Here is a 20,074-nt window from a genome sequence, read left to right as displayed (position 1 = left end):
TGTTGGATGTGTGGCAAGAAACATCTTAAGAGAGATTATACACAAAATCAAGGTGGTAGGCCTCAAATCTATAATGCACAAGAGACAAAAATTGTTGTGGATGTTGGGCAGAGCATTCCTCGTATCTATGCAACGTTGGATAACAAGCAGGCAAAGCACCAGGCAACTGTTATCGAGATGGATGGTAAGCTTTGTGATCAATTTATTTCCATTTTTATTGACCCTGGATCTAATTATAGTTATGTTAGTCCTGACCTAGTGGATAACTATGGTTTGAATAAAGAAGTGCATGCAGAAACCTGGTTAGTGCAGTTGGCTATAGGTACAAAGAAGAGATTATATCACTGGGTAAGAGTGTGTGCATTCGAGTTGAATGGTATGCCTACATCAACACATTTGAATTTCGTTGGGGTCATATAGTATGCTATTGGGTATGGATTGGCCATATCTTCATAGGAACAAAGTGGATTGTTATGACAAAGCCATTGAGTGCTTGGATGACAGTGGAGAATAGAGAATCTTATAGGCTAAGAAGAAGGCAACATTAGTTAGAATGGTTACAACTATGCAGGCGAAGAGCAGTCGTAGAAAAGGATGTGTGCTGTTTGTAGTGCATATTTCTAGTGATAAAGGTAACATTGTTGAGGATGCAAAGGTATTGAGAAGGTACCTGATCTTGCAGCAGTTTCGGGATGTGTTTCCAGAGAGATTTATGAGTTGTTTCCTCACAGGGAAGTAGACTTTTCTATTGAGTTGGTACCAGGGGCAGCACTAGCATCAAAGGCACTATATAGGATGAGCACTCTAGTGGTGGTGGAGTTGAAGTTACAGTTGAAGGATATTCTTGAAAAGGGATACATTAGGCCAAGTGTATCACCTTGGGGTGCGCTGGTATTGTTTGTGAAGAAGAAGGACGGTACTCTTAGATTATGGATTGATTACAGGCAGTCGAACAAGGTGAACATCAAGAACGAGCATCCATTGCCAAGGATTGATTACTTGTTCGATTAGGTTAAGGGAGCAATAGTTTTCCCAAAGACTGATATGAGATCCAGATATCATTAGGTATGAATTAAGGAGGAGGACATATACAAGACAACTTTTCAGACCAGGGACAAGAATTATGACTTTGTTGTAGTTCCATTTGGTTTGACTAATGCTCTAGCTACATTTATGTGCTTGATGAATAGTGTGTTGCATCCTTATCTGGAAAATTTTGTTATTGTGTTCATTGATGACATCTTGATATATTCTAAAAATGAGGAAGAGCATGTAGAGCACTTATCAGCATGTTGAAATTGTTGAGAGAGAATCAATTGTATGCTAAGCTTAGAAAATGCAGTTTCTTTCAGATAGAGGTACCTTACTTAGGGCATGTGATCTTCAAGGAAGGTATAACAATGGATCCAGAGAAGATAAGGGCTTTCATGGAGTGGAAAACTCCTATAAATGTGGAAGAGGTAAGATCATTTATGGGACTAGCAAGTTACTATAGGAGATTCATCAGGAACTTCTCTTGGACTGCATATCCTATTACGTCATTGTAGAGGCAAGGTAAGAAATTTGAATGGACAAAGGAATGTTCAACACGTTTTGAGGAGTTAAAGCAATTGTTGACAAATGCTCCAGTGTTAAAGATTACATATCTGGACAAGGAGTTTGTGGTATGTATAGATGCCTACAAGAGAGGACTTGGTGGAGTTCTTATACAAGAAGGACATGTGGTATTATTAATCACATAAACTGAATGGGCACGAGAATAATTATCTAACACGTGATCTTGAGTTGGCACCGATCATTCATACTTTAAAAATGTGGAGGCGTTATCTTCTTGGAAGGAGGTTTGTATTAATGAGTGATCACAGTTGGTTGAGATACTTATTCGATCAACTAAACTTTAATGCCATGCAAGCTAGATGGTTGGCCACGATTAGTGAGTTTGACTTTGAGATCAAGTACATCAAGGGTAAGGAGAAAAGGGTTGCAGATGCTCTTAGCAGATGGATACAGGTGAATCATATAGTAGCTATGATTTCTTATGGGATGAAGTTACAGGATCGGATCTTACAAGCAGGTCAATAGGATGACAGGTACATGGAGCTTACACATAGGCTACATCAGGGTATAGGTGCTCAGGATGTGGACTATCATCTTAGAGCAAATGGCTTGATCTTATTTAGGGACACGATATATGTGCCAAGCATTAGTGAGCTCAAGAAGACTATATTAAGAGAATTTCATGCGAAACCATATTCAGGTCACCGAGGATATCAAATGACATTAACAACAATGAAGAAGTTTTAATATTGGTCGAATCTGAAGAAGGACACGGAAGAGTTTGGGGCTAAATGCTTGGACTATCAGCAGGTAAAGGCAGAATGTAAGAATCCAAGTGGACTACTATAGCCGATTACGATTCCAGAGAGGAGTTGGGAGGTCATTTACATGGATTTCATCATAGGTTTTCCAAGGACATCTAAATAACATGATTCCATCATGGTTGTGGTAGACAGATGTAAAAAGGTAGCACACTTCATTCCAGTGAAATCTAATTATTCAGCTAGTGATGTAGGATAGGTCTTCATTAGAGATGTGGTTAGATTGCATGGTGTTCCAAAGAATATTGTGTCAGAAAGGGATTCTAAGTTCACTTCCAAGTTTTGGAAGGAGTTGTTTGTAGGTTTAGGGACAGATTTGGCCTTCAATACAACTTATCCTTCACAGGCAGATGGAAAAATGGAGAGGGTCAATAGGATATTGGAAGATATGTTGAGGATGTATGTGATGCATCAACAACAGAAGTGCGAAGAGTATATTCCACTAGTTGAGTTCGCTTACAACAATGGGTATCAAGAATCTCTAAGGATGATGTTAAAGAGCGAGTCCATACAGGCTGGTAGAATTTTTAAATTTTGTGGAAAAAACCTGTGAAAAGTTTAAGAAACCAATGTTTCGGACTAACTTAGTGAGTCCATCATCAAGGCAATGTGATTTTTCTTTTGAGAAAAAAGAGCGTGAAATCATGGAGCTATTAATAGTTAAATGAGAAATTATTTGAGGTCTTCTTTTTTGTCAGCTTATTAAATGACTAACTAGCTGATAGATTTTATTTATTTATTATTTATTATTATTATTATTATTATTATTATTTTAATTTATTTATTTATTTATTTATTTTATTTTTTATTTTTTATATATATATATTTATTTATTTATTTATGTAATTTATTTATTTATTTATTATTATTATTATTTTTTTTTTCTTTTTTCTTTTTTCTTTTTCATAATGTGTTTGCTGGTTTAAAGTAGAGATTGATTATGGGAAAGAGCTAACCAGCCATATATTGGGTATTTAATGCCGAAATATATGCGCGCAAGTTAGCCCGATAACACGGGAGCGGGCAAATATTATTTAATGCCAAAATTGCCCGCTCCCGTGTTATCGCGTTAACTTGCGCGCATATATTTCGGCATTAAATACCCAATATATGGCTGGTTAGCTCTTTCCATTGATTATGTACATATGTTTTTAAGTTTATTTATTGAAAATTATTTATTGATTTCTTAATAATTTTTAATTAATTAATTAATTAATTTGTTATTATTATTATTATTATTATTATTGTTATTAAATAATTTATAATAACAAATTAATTAATTAATTAATTAAAAATTATTAAGAAATCAATAAATAATTTTCAATAAATAAACTTAAAAACATATGTACATAATCAATCTCTAATTTAAACCAGCAAATACATTATGAAAAAGAAAAAAGAAAAATAATAATAATAATAATAAATAAATAAATAAAATAAAATATATATATAAATAAAAAATAAAAAAATAAATTAAATTAAATTAATTAATTAATTAAAAAATAATAATAATAATAAATAATAAATAAATAAAATCTATCAGCTAGTTAGTCATTTAATAAGCCGACAAAAAAGAAGAGCTCAAATAATTTCTCATTTAACTATTAATAGCTCCATGATTTCACGCTCTTTCATCTCAAAAGAAAAATCACATTGCCCTAATGATGGACTCACTAAGTTAGTCCGAAAAGTTGGTTTCTTAAACTTTTCACAGGTTTTTTCCACAAAATTTAAAAAATCTCTAAGGATGAGTCTGTTTGAGGCATTGTATGTGCAGACTTGTAATACTCCCATCAGTTGAAGTGATCCATTTAACAAGGTGTTGATTGGATGGGACATGTTGGCAGAAATGGAACAGGAAATGTAGGTAATAAAGAAGGATCTGAAGACAACACAGGACAAACAAAAAAGTTATGCAGACTAAAACAGGTTGTTTAAGGAGTTTCAGGTTGGGGAAGAGGTGCATTTGCGCATCAAGCCGAAGAAGAGATCCTTGCGGATTGGATCATGTGCCAAGTTGGCACCTCAGTTTTGTAGACCTTTCAATATTCTTGAAAGGATTGAACCTGTAGCCTATCAACTTGCATTGCCTCCAATAGTGAAAGTTCGTGATGTTTTCCATATGTCATTGCTTAAGAAATATGTTAAATATGTTGATCATGTGATTGACTGGTCTGTATTGTAGGTGGAACTAGATAGAGAATTTCAATCGAATGTTTGGTGTATGTTGCATAGAAAAATACTCATGCTCTGGAACTGAGAAATTGAGTTGGTTAAAGTGCAGTCGAAGCACTTTGGGCCCAATGAAGCTACATGGGAGATGGCAGATCAGATGCGGGCTATGTATCCTTCTCTATTCACTAGTTGAGCGAATGTTTATGGTATATGCTTTGGTGTGATGTTTTGGTATATGTATATGGATGTAAATACCACTATGAGTTGTGTTATAAAGCTCCAATAAGCGATATGGGTGTCTTGTTGTTATGTTTTCATGTTGGATTGTTTTCAGCAGGATGATTATTGTAAATACTGCAACGAACTAAGTTATAAAGCTCCATGGGCAGTGTGTTTTGCTTGCAAAAGTTTTGTTGGTTGTACGTGTTTTTGAAAACTGAGGACGGTGTTCCCCAAAGGGGGAGGGTTCTATAACAACCCTGGTGAAAAATCGACGTAATAAAAGTTAATAAAGGCACAATAATAACCACAGTTATGGGGAACCTATTCCAAGCTAAATGTTGGGCTAAAACATCCTAGTGTGGGTGTTCATTTGGTTTATTATGGCTAAGGAAAATGGTAAAGTCTTTGGAAAGGCATGAGGCATTAATTTCATTTTATTTATGAAAATAAAGGAAATTAGGAGAAAATGATGGTGAAAGGTCATAGGTTGCATGTCAGGAGGAAAATGAAGGAAAATAATATAAAATTGAAGAAAATAGGGGCCACGTTAATAAAAAGGCTTCTGAGAATCAATTGATACCTTTTGTTAGTTCAGTTTTGGAGCTCTCTCTTAGTTATCTCTCTCTCACACTCTTGGACACTTAGAGTTTTATTAGAGAATTTCAACATTGGATCAAGGAAAGCAAAGAAAGCAAGAGGAAGAAAAAATTAAGCAAGGAAGAGCAGGATCAAGCAGCTAAAGTGGGATTATTTGTAGGTATCGATTTGCATGTGTGATTTCCTTGCTAGTTTTGGCATGCACGGTTATGCATGTGTGTTCTTGGTTCTCTTGTTGTCATGGGAATGGGTTTTTCCAGGTGTGAAAATGTTCTTCATCCTTGCCTTGCCATTTTTAGATAACCATGGTGTGATGGGTTCTCACATTTCGGTTGAGTTAGATTGTCAGATGGATTCGAAAATGAGTGAGCTGGATCTCTGAAAGAAAGAAAACATGGCCTAGTAACCCCTGAATCGGACTGTGGGTTGTGGTAAAGATGAATTTTGTGTTACCTCAGTGGGCCTAGGAATCCTCGACCGATGAATGGTGGGATATATGGTAAAGTCTAGAGGTGGGTGCTCTCCATCGAGCCTAGGAATCCTGGGATGGGATATATGGTAAATCCTTGAGGGTGGAGTCTCGATTAGGCCTAGGAATCCTACGATGGGATATACAGTAAAGCCCAGAGACTTTAGTTTCGGTAAGGGCCTAGTGATATGGTGTGGAATGTGATAAATCCTAGAGACTAGGAGACAAGCAAATTCCTCATGGTGTAGGTGGAGAAACTCTGGTGGAATCCATGCTTATTTTGACCTATTGATCATGTAAGGATTGTGGTAAAGCCTGGTTCATTGATGAGGGTGAGGTGGTGTAGCCTCGGGAAGCCCTAGTTTATTTTTGGTTATGAGTCCCACATTCATGCTTGGAATATGGAATGAGGGTGATTGGCTGAAAGAAAGATTTGGTTCAGCCAATCTATGGTTGGGTGGTTCGTGGAAGTCCCATACCCAGTTGATTTTTGCATCCATTAATAAGAGTTCCTTTCCTTGGTATTTTATGATAAAATGTACTAGTTCATATGTGGCATTTTTGGCTGAGGTATCCCTATTATTTTTGTTGTTTATATGTTGGTTATGAATATGTTTAATGAGAGTAATGATATATGGATTTCATCATGTTTTGATTTGTAAATGAATGAAAAATGAATGAATGACCTAATAGATGATAATGAAACTAATGAGATAAGGCATCAATGCTTCTTAGCGATTCTCAGATAAGTATGAGACCCATATACTCAAATCTATTGTTATGACCTATAGATTACATATTTGTGACATATTTTATGAAATGCCTGTCATGGCTAGTAGGGGTCTAGTCAAGTATTTGTTCAAATATTGGCAATTGTATCATTGTCTTGATGTTACTTTTCATTCCTGAATCTTTCATGGAATTCTGGGAAGTGGCCTGAGTCCTGGCCCTTAAAATGTGGCACAAATCCGAGGTTGCATACTCAGAACTAGCTAAAAAATACCCTAGTGGCTTGCATTCCCATGCCACGAGAGAAACTGGAGGCTCCATTCACATTCATTCCCATGTCATGGGAGTGGCAAAGGATCTAAGGCTGTGAAGTGTCAAGTTGTCTCAAGGTTTGATCACTGTTGGTTGGCTCCTGTAGGTTCTGTGACATGTGCAGAAGGTCAGATTGGTTGTGTTGTATTGGTTCCACTTCCCTAACTGTACATGGGGAGTTGAATCAAATTGTAGTAGCCTATCATCACATGTTTAGCCCAGCATACAGGTTACCTTGGGTAAATGTGGGAGGAGGGTGTTACATTGTTTTAGGCCACCATATTTCAAGTGATGGAATTAAAGTGGATACATCTAAAGTAGAAGTTATTTCTAAAATTTCAATTCTTGTTTTTCAAAGAGATGAAAGAAGTTTTCTCAGATTTACTATTTATTATAGAAGATTCGTAGAAAATTTCACAAAAATAACCTCTCCAGTTTTCAAAGTTCTTACAAAAGATTATGAATTTGTTTGGAATTATGACTGTCAAAAAGCAATTGAGACATTGAAATAAAAGATTATTGAATCACCAATTTTAAGAGGACCTAATTGGTCTCTCCCTTTCCATATTTCTACTAATGCTTCAGATACAGCTTTATGAGTTGTGTTGGGACAAAAATATTTCACTCCTTATGTCATTTATTATACAAAAAAAAAATTTGACTCTAACAGAGTTCAATTACACTGTAACAAAATAGGAGTTTTTAGTTGTTGTGCATGCCATTAATAAGTTTCGCCATTATATCATTGGTTATGAAAATTTCATTCATACAGATCATTATTTTATTATATATTCAATGAACAACCAATTACTGATGGTAGAATTGCAAGATTGATGTTATTATTACAAGAATTCAACATTACTATTCTTGATAAACCAAGAAAAGAAAATACAGTTGTTGATTTTCTTTCTAGAATGCAGAATAATAATGATGATGTTCCTATAAAAGATAATTTTCTTGATGAATATATTTTGCAGTATCTACTAAAACACATTGGTTTTCAAATATTGCCAATTATTTAGCTACAAGAAAATTACCTCCACAACTATCAGCGAGGGAAAATAAAAAAGTTATCAACACTAGTCCACCTTATTCTTAGATAGATGGATAGTTGTACAAAAGTGGACTTGATTTGATCATCCGAAGGTGTGTTCGAGAAGATGAGGTACCATAAATATTGAAAGCTTGTCATGATGAGCCATGTGGAGGACACTTTGCTAACAAAATAATTACCTACATATCCTTCTTTTGGGATATTATTGGCCATCTATTTTTAAGGATGCCAAAGAATATGTCAAAAGATGTGATAGTTGTCAAAGAATGGGAAAACCTATTCCATCAAATGAAATGCCTCTACAACCACAGGTACTTGTAGAGTCTTTTGAAAAATGGGCTCTAGATTTTTTTTGGGTCAATAAATCCTCCATCGAAATAGAAAAGGTATATACTTGTTTGTACAAATTATGTTACAAAATGGGTAGAAGCCAAAGCTCTTTTATTTGCAACTGAAAATGTTGTAGTTACATTTCTTTTTGAGGATATATTTACTCATTTTGGTGTTCCAATAGAAATAATAATTAATTTATTTCATTAATTCATGGAATGAACATTGCAATTATAAAAAAAAAGTGTTTACCTATCCACCAATGTCTTGCCTAGCATTCCTAAAACATTTGCTTGCCCAAAATAATCATGAGGTGAAAGAATCACAACATTAAAAAACATAGGAATCCCTACTAGAAAAATTTCCAAAGTCGATGGCTCAGGTGCCTAAAGGATCTCGAACAACAAATGAATCATATCCAAAACATGCTCTGCATTGTCTCCCCATCCTTTTTCCAATCCCATTTCCTGTAACCTGCCCATACCAGAGTCAAGTAACAATCAAACGAAGGCATTGACATTTTTTTATCTTTGATACCTATAAATTTTGAATCTAATTTGCTTCAGGAACATATTAATTCATATTTAAATCCTTCATGTCATGAGAAGATATCAATCAAGTAGGACATCAAAAGAATCGACCTTAATGAGGTTCTCAAACAATTCCTACAATATCAATATTTTTCTTGCTGTGATATCTTGGGTAGAAAAAATAGCATATATGCAAAAGAAAAATCCATATATTACTTGTGTTCAAACTCTATATATGGTGTATTCTTAGGCATATTTTTAAGATGTTCCTCTGCCTTTACCAAAGCAGATCATAGCTTGGTTAAACTTTGTATCCTTTCATTCAACATCATTGTCTGCAAGATAAATGTCATACATTATTCTTTCCCATTTCTCAACATGCTAAAAATGATAAATTGAAATTCGCATAAAACCAAGAGCAAAACCTTTTTCTAACCAAAACAAACAAATGAATAGTACCTCTAAAATAACTTCACATCTCAAAAATTACTTAACCACGTGCTTATGCTAAAGCTGAGATTATTTGAATCATATTTAGGTCATACTTAATGGGATGTTCATATGTTTACCATGATGTCAATTTGGTGTTAAAAGCAATATATAAATCCATATTATTATTAGTGAAATTCAAGCATAATTCAAAAAAAAAAAACATCATTTCAAGATAGTGGAGAGAAACCATCACATATCCTTGTTAAAAGAAATAAGAAACAACAAACAAAGGATCAGATGGATGCTTCCATCATGCCAATACTAGTCTAAGGATGTTAGAATAATATCGACAGAAAAATAGAAGCAGAGGGAAAAAATAAGGATGGATAGATGACACACCCAAACGTCACATCAATTAAAAAAAAAAAAAAAAACAAAACAAAACAAAAAAAAAAAAAACGAAAAGGAAAATAAGTTCACAGGATCAGAGAGATCACTAACATCAAGGGCCTAGAAAGCATGCCCAAAAAAATAAAAGTAATGTATCAGGTAAGCACAAGACTGGTTAGTTGGTCACATTAAACTTCAGCTAACCACACAAATTAAATTTCAGTGAAAAAACCCACAACGAGCCACATTCTAATAGTATCCTTACCATGTCATTATGATGAACTAAATTTCCATATTATAATATTAGTAAGTTGCATAAAGCCAAATAATCCATAACTATTATGTCAAACACAATATTTGTTATAGTGCCCAAAATCCCCTGTATTAACTTCACTCTAACACTAGAGCAAGACGCAATTATCATCATGACCCTCTCGAGTAATGTAATAATGGCATAAATGTCCATTGGAGTTAATTTTATAGATGTATTGTGGTTAATTAATGTAAAGTGGCCTAATAATTAATAAAAGCCTGCTATGATGATTAATAAATAAAAATCATTATATTCATTAAGTAAGGTCCACTAATGGTGGGTTAGTGCAGCGATAGCTAGAGTGGTTGTAATTAGGGATGGATTACTCCTCATGTAATCAAGGAATGTTTATCTATCATGCTTTGGCACTCATATTGGAGGTCATCCCCTTTGAAGTGGTTGGGAGAGCTTTCCCTCACTTGATTAGTGTGGATAATAGAAATCCTTTGATGTCCAATTGTGTGTTCCTTCTATTCTTGTTATTATTATGCACTATTGATCTTAACAAGTAGTATCAAAGCAACAATTTGGGTCATGTGAAATCATTTTGTTTTGTTTTTTTGTAGATTATATTGCGGTGGCATTTATCCTTGCTTAGAAGCCATATTGCAGTTGCACCAAATTCCATCAAAAGTGCAGTTGTGTCACCATTTCTGAAATGGGTTATAATTGCAATTCTGAGCCATACTGAGGAAGTTACAACCATTTTAAGTTGCGGCCTCAAAACCATAGCCAAAAAAATGAGATCAATTGATTATTATATTGTGGCATGACTTTAGTCTTTCTTTTTGTTTAGGAGCCTGATTGCAATCACACTAGTGTCATCTAAAGCAAAGTTTTGATGTCATTTTCAGATTGGGGTCATAATAGCAATTTTAACTAATATTAAGGATGATATACCCTTAAAAAGTCAACTTTCCAGCTCTACAACTTATGGCTTTCAAAATTGGAAACTTTTCTCGTGGCTGATTCTCTCTCTACTTGTGAACCAAATTTAGGTCATGCCAATGCCACTTGAAGCAAAGATTTAATGCCATTTATAATTTGGGTTCATCGTAGTTATTCTAAGCAATATTAAAAGCGTTGCAACCATTTTATGTTGTTCCATTCAACCACAAAAGCCTAGTGGAAAAAGGAGATCCATTGAATATCAATATATTATTCCCCCTCATTGATGAATATTTGGATTTATGGGAAACCAACATGGAAGGATCCCTTGAAGAAAGCTTCTACAACCTATGAAGAGTGTAATCAAAAGTTTTTAATAGAACTTGAATAAATGGTGAAGGAGAACCATGATCACTCAAGCATTGAAGTCATTCAAAGTGAAAAACTACTTGTCATTCACCCCATTACACAAAGTACATAAAGCATGTATTCTAAATTTTAGTGATTGTGAGACAACAAATTTGAACTTTTGAAGTTAAGTTCAATAAAGGAATTCCATGAGAAAACACTACTTCCAATTCCACTAGTTATCATTCGAAGCTTTTGAGAAACGGAATTGGAGAAAATCCTTGTTGACATGAGCCTGAAAACCACTTGACATGGTCAAAACCCTCTTCACCAACATTATGGTTACAATGGAAGCAATAAATGACCTTTATCGAGGAGCGCTCAAGCTAGAAGGAGGCTAAATGCACTTTGAAAAATAAATTTGTGTGTTTTACTTAGTGACTAAGTAATAGGACACCTCCAAATAGGCCTCATGTCCTGTATCCTAGTGTCAGACACCAATATTTGAGGATACATGTCTGACACTTTTGGCACATGTCATATTCATAGGACACCTACCAAAAACATGCTTGACACATGCCCTAAAAAACAAGGAACATACTGAAGAAAGATAAGATAGACAACCATCGAAAGACAGAAATCACTTCATATCCTTTTGTGAGTTTCGTGAGATTCCCAATAAAAAAACTCAAAGAGGAAGCAATGCCAATAGAAACATCCTCAAATATTACCAGCCTCAAGACTATCTTGTAGTCTCCCAAGTACCTAGAATGAGAAACAACTGCCCCAATTTCTTAGCTACAGACAGAGAAGTTGGGTGGGTGCGTTCTGACATCTCATAATGCAAATAAAAGACTGGAAAATTGGAGGAAACCAATACAATTTTATCTAGGTCAATGGGGTACATGAAGGAGAAGGTGAGGGAAGTAGAAATCATGAGCACTCTCCAACTCCCTATCAATTGTTTATGGGCCACTACCAGCATGGAGCCACTACTCCTATGTTGGCAACCCACTACTTTCCATAGGCCCCAACCTCCCCAAACTCTCTAGGGACACTTCAAAATATTTTAGACTAGACCCCAATACAAACAATCAACTAAATACATCAAACACTCACTGCAATACAAGTCTCGACAATACTCTCTCAACCAATCTATTCTCTCACATTAAATCAGCAACATGCATCTTATTCAACATACAAAACACCATAAACAAATACATAAACAACATCATAACATCAATCAACTCTGCCCTGAAGGCACCTGACATTCATCTCCAAACTGAATAGATTTCTACTCCCTGTACATGAAGTAACGGGGAGTACATCTCTAAAATGAATAGATTTCTACTCCTCGTACATCTCTGATGAAGACCTATGCTACATCACTTCCTAAATAAGTAGACTTCACTGGAATGAAGTGAGCTACCTTTGTAAACATGTGTACTGCAACCATGATGGAATCATGTTGTTTAGACGTCCTCAGCAAACCTGTGATAAAATCCATGGAAATGACCTACCATTTCCACTTTGGAATCACAATCGGTTATAGTAGTCCACCTAGATGCTTACATTCTTCCTTTACCTACTGATAGTCCAAGCATATAGCCACAAAATTTGCCACGTCCTTCTTCAGATTTGGCTAAAACTCTAAAATATATGCTAGAAACACATCTTGAAACTATTGCAAGGTCGGGTACCTGCTTAATACCTCTACATCCTTAACATCCTTACCTTTGTCACCAAAAATATGCACTACAAATAACACACACCCTTTTCTACGACTACGCTTCGCCTACATATCTATAACCATTCTAAATGATGTTTCCTTCTTCTTACCCTGTAAGATTCTATGTATTCCATTGTCATCCAAGCACTTAATGACTTTGTCATAATAATCCACTTTTTTCCTATGAAGATATATCTAATTCATACCCAATAGCATACTATATGACCCCAACGAAAATACATTCAAATGTTTTGATGTATGCATCCCTTTCAACTCGAATAAACAAGCTCTTACCCATCGATATACTCTCTTCTTTGTACCTATAGCTAACTCCACTAACCAGGATACTGCATGCACTTATTAATTCAAACCACACTTATCCACCAGGTCAGGACTAACATAACTATAATTAGATCAAGGGTCAATCAAAAGGGAAACTACTTGATCACAAAGCTTACCGCCCATCTCGATAACAGTTTCCTGGTGCTCTGACTGCTTGTTATCTAGTGTTGCATATATATGAGGGATGCTCTGCCCAACATCCCCAACAATATGTACCACTTGTGCACAATAGATATGAGGCCTACCACCTCGATTCTATGGAAAATCTCTCTTAAGATGTTCCTTGCCACACGTTCAACACTCCAATCGTCTTGTACCATCACCTTTATTATGTTGTTGTGACCCAAGTCCCTATCTAGCTACATTGAACTTCTTGTATGGTGCATTATTTTCTTTCTCTTCTACATTCTGAGGCCTTATTCTTTTTGGCTACCATAATACCTTAACCTTTATCTTTCCCTTTCCATCCTTGCTGAGATTCATTCTTACGCTTTGACTGTTCATAGCATTGCTTCAATTTCGCAATAACTTCCTCAAGTGACCGAGGCTCATCATACTGAATTTCATCTCTAAATTCTAATGGAAATCCATTAACAAATATCTAAACTTTGGCATTCTCATCCTTAAGATACAGTACGAACCTCAATAGCTTTAGGAACTTAGTCATATACTGCTCATCTATCTTCGATCCCATCTTTAGCTCATAAAATTCTTTGGCCTTAAAGTCATGGTACCTTTCTAACAAATATTTCTTTTTGAAAAGTTTTTTGAATTCATGCCAACTCAACTCCTCCGTCTTGATGTCTCTACCCTGCCTTACATCTTCCTGCCAGATATCCACTTTACCTTTAAGACTGAATGTCGTTATTCTATCATTCATGTTTTCTAAGTAATCATGTAGTTTAAAGAACTTCTTCATACTAAGTAACCAAGCCTTTGCATCCTTTGGATTCTTCAAATCTCCATCAAAAGTAGGTAGCTTAGCTTTCTTAAACTCATCCGGTAAATATCCCCTGTCACTCCTCCTGTAAGGATGATAACGATGACGATCATAGTGCCTATCGGAACCAAAACTAGAATAGTGCTTGTGTCCATCACCTCTCTGATTTAGAGTATCTAAGAATTTGCCATCTCTAATCGTTTCATCCCTATCTGACCTATGCCCACCATGAGATATACTTCCATATACCATATTAGCTCTATCCTCTTGTCCATGGCTGATTCGAGGTGGTCCTTGTCTCTGCAATTCTAACAAACTTTGAAGGATTACTGCATTGACTTCTGCTTGTTTCTCTTGTGTCTGCATGATTCTATCATTATTTGCCTTCCAAATTCTTAATTCTTCCTGCAAGCTTCTTAATGTGTCTACTAAGTTAGAAGAGTGTCGAACACCACGATGCTCATCTGATCCATAGGGAGAGTATCGTGAATTGTAGTCCACCATCTTTCTAGTCATCTTGATATCTTTCATGCCAAACACACCATGTCAGCTAAACCAAAATATAAACATATCAACATACCTTAGTGTAGCTCGGGGAGGATATCTCATCTGCAAGGTCAACCAGATTACCACAATACATGTATAAACATAATCATAACAGAATATAGATATCGCCCTAACCATATTCCATTCATCAATGCATGGCCCTATCAACCAGACATCATGACCTCGTGCAAAACAATTACAATCATGTCAATGTATGCATAATCAACATATGTACAACATGCATGCACACACAATACATACAAACACTTTCATGCACAATCAGTGTATAACTAACCTATACTCATGATAAACACATCCAACAACACACCATCCACTTTCACATAGAAACACAAACACAACCATAACCAACACCATGCTTACACAACAAATACATAGACTACAAGTATAAAGAACACATATGCAACCAACATGAATGCATGACCAACACACCGCCCATCTAGTCCAAGGGGTAAACCATGCTTTCATACCACTCTGTAACACCCTCCTCCCACATTTACCCAAGTTAAATTGTCTGTTGGGGTAAACATGTTACAAGAGGCTACTACAATATGATTAACCTCCCCATGTACAGTTAGGGAAGTGGAACCAACACAACACAATCAACCTAACCTTCTGCACATGTCACAGAACCTACAGGAGCCAACCAACCCTTCTAGGTGATAAACCCCTTAGACAACTTGACACTTCACTACCCTATAGCCTCAGTCGCTCCCATGACATGGGCATGCATACAATTGGGGCCCTCAAGTTGCTCTCACAGCATGGGCATGCAAGCAACTAGGATATTTTTCAACTAGTTCTGAGCCTACAACCCCAGATTCTGTGCCACCTTTTGAGGGCCAGGACTCAGGCCATTGCCCAGAACTCCATGAAACCTTCAAAAAATAAAAGTAACATCAATACCATGATACAAATGCAAATATTTTAGCAAAGACTTGATTGGACCTGTTAGCTCTACTACGTACTTCAGCATTTGGAGCACCAAATACTAGCTTGGCCGTGTGTTTATGTAAAAAGGGAGCTCGCAGCAGTCTATTTCCTTCTCCTCCTTCATTTTCCTTATACTCCCATAGCCCTGCTATCTCCATTTTCTTCCAAAAACCTTGGATAAACCCGCTTTCCCTCAGGTCCCACATGCCACGTTGCAATCGCAATCGGCACTTTCATATGGCAAGACTTCTCGGCTTGCGATCTACGACGGATGCGATGACCAGTTAAGCCATATTGTAATGTAGCATCGGGTCCGGGTTTAGTCGTTGATCGCAATCGCATCCATGTGTGTATAAGGCCCAAACCCCTTGACTTCCGCCGATGCGATATTGCGATCGCTCCTCCGCCATCTGATCAATCCCGACAAGATCCAACGGCCCACGCCCTTTTCACTCTCATGTCTCCCGATACCTCCTACCGAGAGATCTTCGCCATCTATTCATTTGATCCAACGGCATCCGCTCCTCCCGCATTCACAAACCGCCTGCGGGTTAGCTCGCGATAAAGCGGTTTTCGCTCATTCCTATCTGCCACGCGTCGCCCGATAACTCGCATCGCTCGCCCTCATACCTTTACCGCTCACCCACCAAAAGCAGTGCGATACATACCGCTTACCGCCCATTCGCCTGCCCCCACTCGTTATCTCCCATGTATCTTTCCTACCCGATGGTTGTCGGATCTGTCCGCTAGAGATCTGACGGCTCACGTTTGTCCACTCCCATTTCCTCCTAATATCTCTCACCGAGTCATATCCGTTGTTCATCTGGGCGATCCAATGGTTGATATTTGTTCTCGTCATACTCATGCCTCCACCCTACTGTCTGCGTCCAGAGCCTGTCCCGTGCATCCGAAGGAAGAATGGGGGCAGTGTTAGTACCCGACGCATTTCATCTCCAACCACTGCATTCAAGAAACAGAATGGCCAAGAACGAGAAGGACCAGCCTCGAGCAGAGCAGAGCATTTATCAGTTATGGGGCTTCTTTCATACGACACTCCACCTGCTAGAGGAGTACAACAGAGCACCAAAGAATGTCAAATTAATTCATTAAAGCAAGCAAATTGTAGCAGAGACGCCATCAGAGAGTTAAAGCGGTTGGTGGTTCATTATGACCCCTCCACGCATAGAGCAGCAAAATATCTTTGTAATCAAACTCTATATATACCCAGAAAACAGATGTAATCTGGGAAATGGGTTGATGGTTGTTGTTTTGATGTAAGGTTCAACTTCTGGAGACTGTAACTACTTTGATACTCGTAGAGTGTAGTCTTCATTTTCAGCTAATACAAGCTTCTTTCGCTGTTAATTGCTCACTTTCCATTTCTACTCTATTCTAGGTTGTGCCTGTTATGCATTTGTTCATTTTCTCTTGATATTTAGCATTAGAGGGGCTGTCATCCCACCTTTGTGTTGAATTCTAGTATGTATCATTGAATGTGTTATGCAAGTTTCTATTTACTTAGTGCCAGAGAGTTGTCATCCTGTCTGTGCATTAGGAAATAGATTTGCAAACCTCTTTACTAGTTGCAGCCAGCCATCACATGGTCTTGTGCATCTGCTGGTGTGGTCAGTATTCTCCATGTACACCTAATCCTCAAACTGTGAGTAATTGGTGGTCTAAAGCCTTGTAGTCTGGGGGTGTTCACCCATGTCTGGTGTTAAGCATAGTAGAAGTGGTTATCTAACTTGAACAAGCATCATTCCTTCCATTCATCCATTTCCAACATTTTTTTGAGTTTGTAATGTTCCCAAGCATCTCTGAGATACAACCTAGGAGAGTTTCTTGGGGTGATAACAGGACCCCTACTAGCCATTGTAGGCATTTCGTCAGACATGTCACGAATATGCAATCTAAAGGTCATAACAACATATATGAACATAGGGGTCTCATACTTATTTAAGAATCGCTAAGAAGCATTGATTCCTTATCTCATTAGCTGCATTATCATATATTAGGTCTTATATTCATTGTTCATTCATTTACAAATCATAACATGATGAAATCCATACACCATTACTGCCATAAAACATACTCATAACCAACATATAAACAACATAAGTAATAGGGATACATCAGCCATAAATTCCACATGTGAACCGATAAATTTTCTCATAAAATACCAAGGAAAGGAACTCTTATTAATGGATGCAAAATCCAACTCGGTATGGGACTTCCACAAACCACCCGACCCTAGATTGGCTGAACCAAATCTTTCTTTCAACCAATATCCCCCGTGCCATATTCCAAGCATGAATGTGGAACTCATAACCAAAACTCAACCAAAGCTTCGTAAGGATACACTACCTCACCCTCATCAATAGAACCAAGCTTTACCATAATCCTCACTAGATCATTAGGCCAAAACAAGCATGGACGCCATCGGAGTTTCTCCACCTACACCGTGAGGAATTTGCAAGTCTCCTAGTCTCTAGGCTTTGCCACAATCCACATCGGATCACTAGGCCCTAATCAACACTCCAATATCTGGGCTTTACTGTATATCCCATCCCGCGATTCCTAGGCCCAATCGAGACTCCACCCTCCAAGCTTTATTGTATATCCCATCCCTGGATTCCTAGGCCTGATGGAGAACACCCACCTCTAGGCTTTATCATATATCCCACCATTCATCGATCAACGATTTCTAGGCCCACCAAGGTAACACAAAATCCAACTTTACCACATCCCACAGTCTGGTTCAAGGGTTACTAGTCCATGTGTAGTCCATGTGTTCTTTCTTTCATAGATCCACCTCACTCAGTGTCAAATTTATCCAACAATCCAGCTCAACCAAAAACATGACAACCCATCACACCATGGTTATCTGGAAATGGCAAGGGAAGGCTGAAGAACATGGTCACATATGGAAAAGCCCATGCCCATGACAGCAAGAGAACCAAGAACACACATGCATAACCATGCATGCCAAAACTAGGAGGGAAATCACACATGCAAATCGATACCTGCAAATAATCTCGGTGTAGGTTCTTGATCCTGCTCTTCCTTGCTTGATATTTGCTTCCTCTTGCCTTATTTTCTTTCCTTGATCCAATGTTGAAGTGCTCCAAGAAAACCTTGTGTCCAAGAGTGTGAGAGAGAGAGCTCCAAAGAAATGAGAATTGATCAACAGGGGAGAGGGGAGAGGAGCGATGGCAAACTCGAGGGTTTTTGAGTAACTGCTACACTTTCAGAGCTGGAAGTGAACAGATCACGGATAGCAGCACTGTTAAGCAGGGGACAAAAGCTGACTGTCCAGATGGGTGCAGAGGGGTCCATCGGGACCCCCACCTACAAACAAATTATCCTGCAGAAACAGAGGCAGCAAGCAAAGGAGGGAGTCAGAATCTCGGGGAATGACAAGCTCAAGCAGAGCGGTGGGAAAAACAAGGAGAAAACACAGGTGGAAGACAATGAACCAAGCAGTAATACAATAATCAAAGGCAAAGAAGATGAGGGTTTGGAAGTTAGCGAAGACAGAAACACTACAGGACAAAATCTGACAGGAAACAAGGAAAAACAACTAGGAGCAAATGGGGAGCCCACAGACAGCAGGCGGGGGAACAAAGAAAAGGAAGGGGACACAAAGCTGAGCCCCAACAAAGATTCAACAACAAGCGGCATTTGTAAACCGAGGAAAACTGACAGTCTTAGAGTTGTAATTACGGATCCAGAGATACAAGCCTATAGAGAGCACATGGCTGAACATGCAGTCATATGCAAGTTCATGGGAATGTGGCCAACTGAAAGAGCTTTGTGTCAGTGGATCAGACAGCATTGGAAGCCCAAAGGAGATGTTAGACTACATTTGGGAGCCAAAGGCTTCTTTACAGTGGTGTTTACCAACCTGGAAGACAAGGACAGGATTTTCGATGGAGGCCCGTATTTCATGGCCTCAGCTGGGTTATACATGCGACCATGGAAACCGAACTTTGTTCCAGAGAGGGAATCTTTCACTCAGGTTCCAGTATGGATCCGCTTATTTTCTCTCCCGATAGACTATTGGGGTTTGAATGCTCTAAAGCAAATTGGAGATCAGTTGGGGACTTTTATCAAAGCCTCAGAGGCAACATTGCAGAAGAAATACACCTCTTACGCAAGAATATGCATGGAAATGGATGTATCAGGAGCACTGTACGAGGGACTATGGCTTGAATATAGGGATGAGGATTATTTTCAGGCAATAGACTATGAGCAGATCCCATTTCGTTGCCGCAAATGTCATGAACACGGCCACTTAATAAGGGAATGCCCTATGAACAAGAAGGAGGAGGACACTAAAACAGAAACAGTAAGTAAAGGCAAAGACAACTTTATAACCCCGAAGTCAAGGCAGAGAGCC

This window comes from Pinus tabuliformis, chromosome 8, assembly GCF_031772625.1.
Source record: "Pinus tabuliformis cultivar Carrire ecotype Pingquan chromosome 8, CPIR1, whole genome shotgun sequence".
NCBI classification, from domain to species: domain Eukaryota; kingdom Viridiplantae; phylum Streptophyta; class Pinopsida; order Pinales; family Pinaceae; genus Pinus; species Pinus tabuliformis.
Note: the sequence above shows the minus strand (reverse complement) of the source record.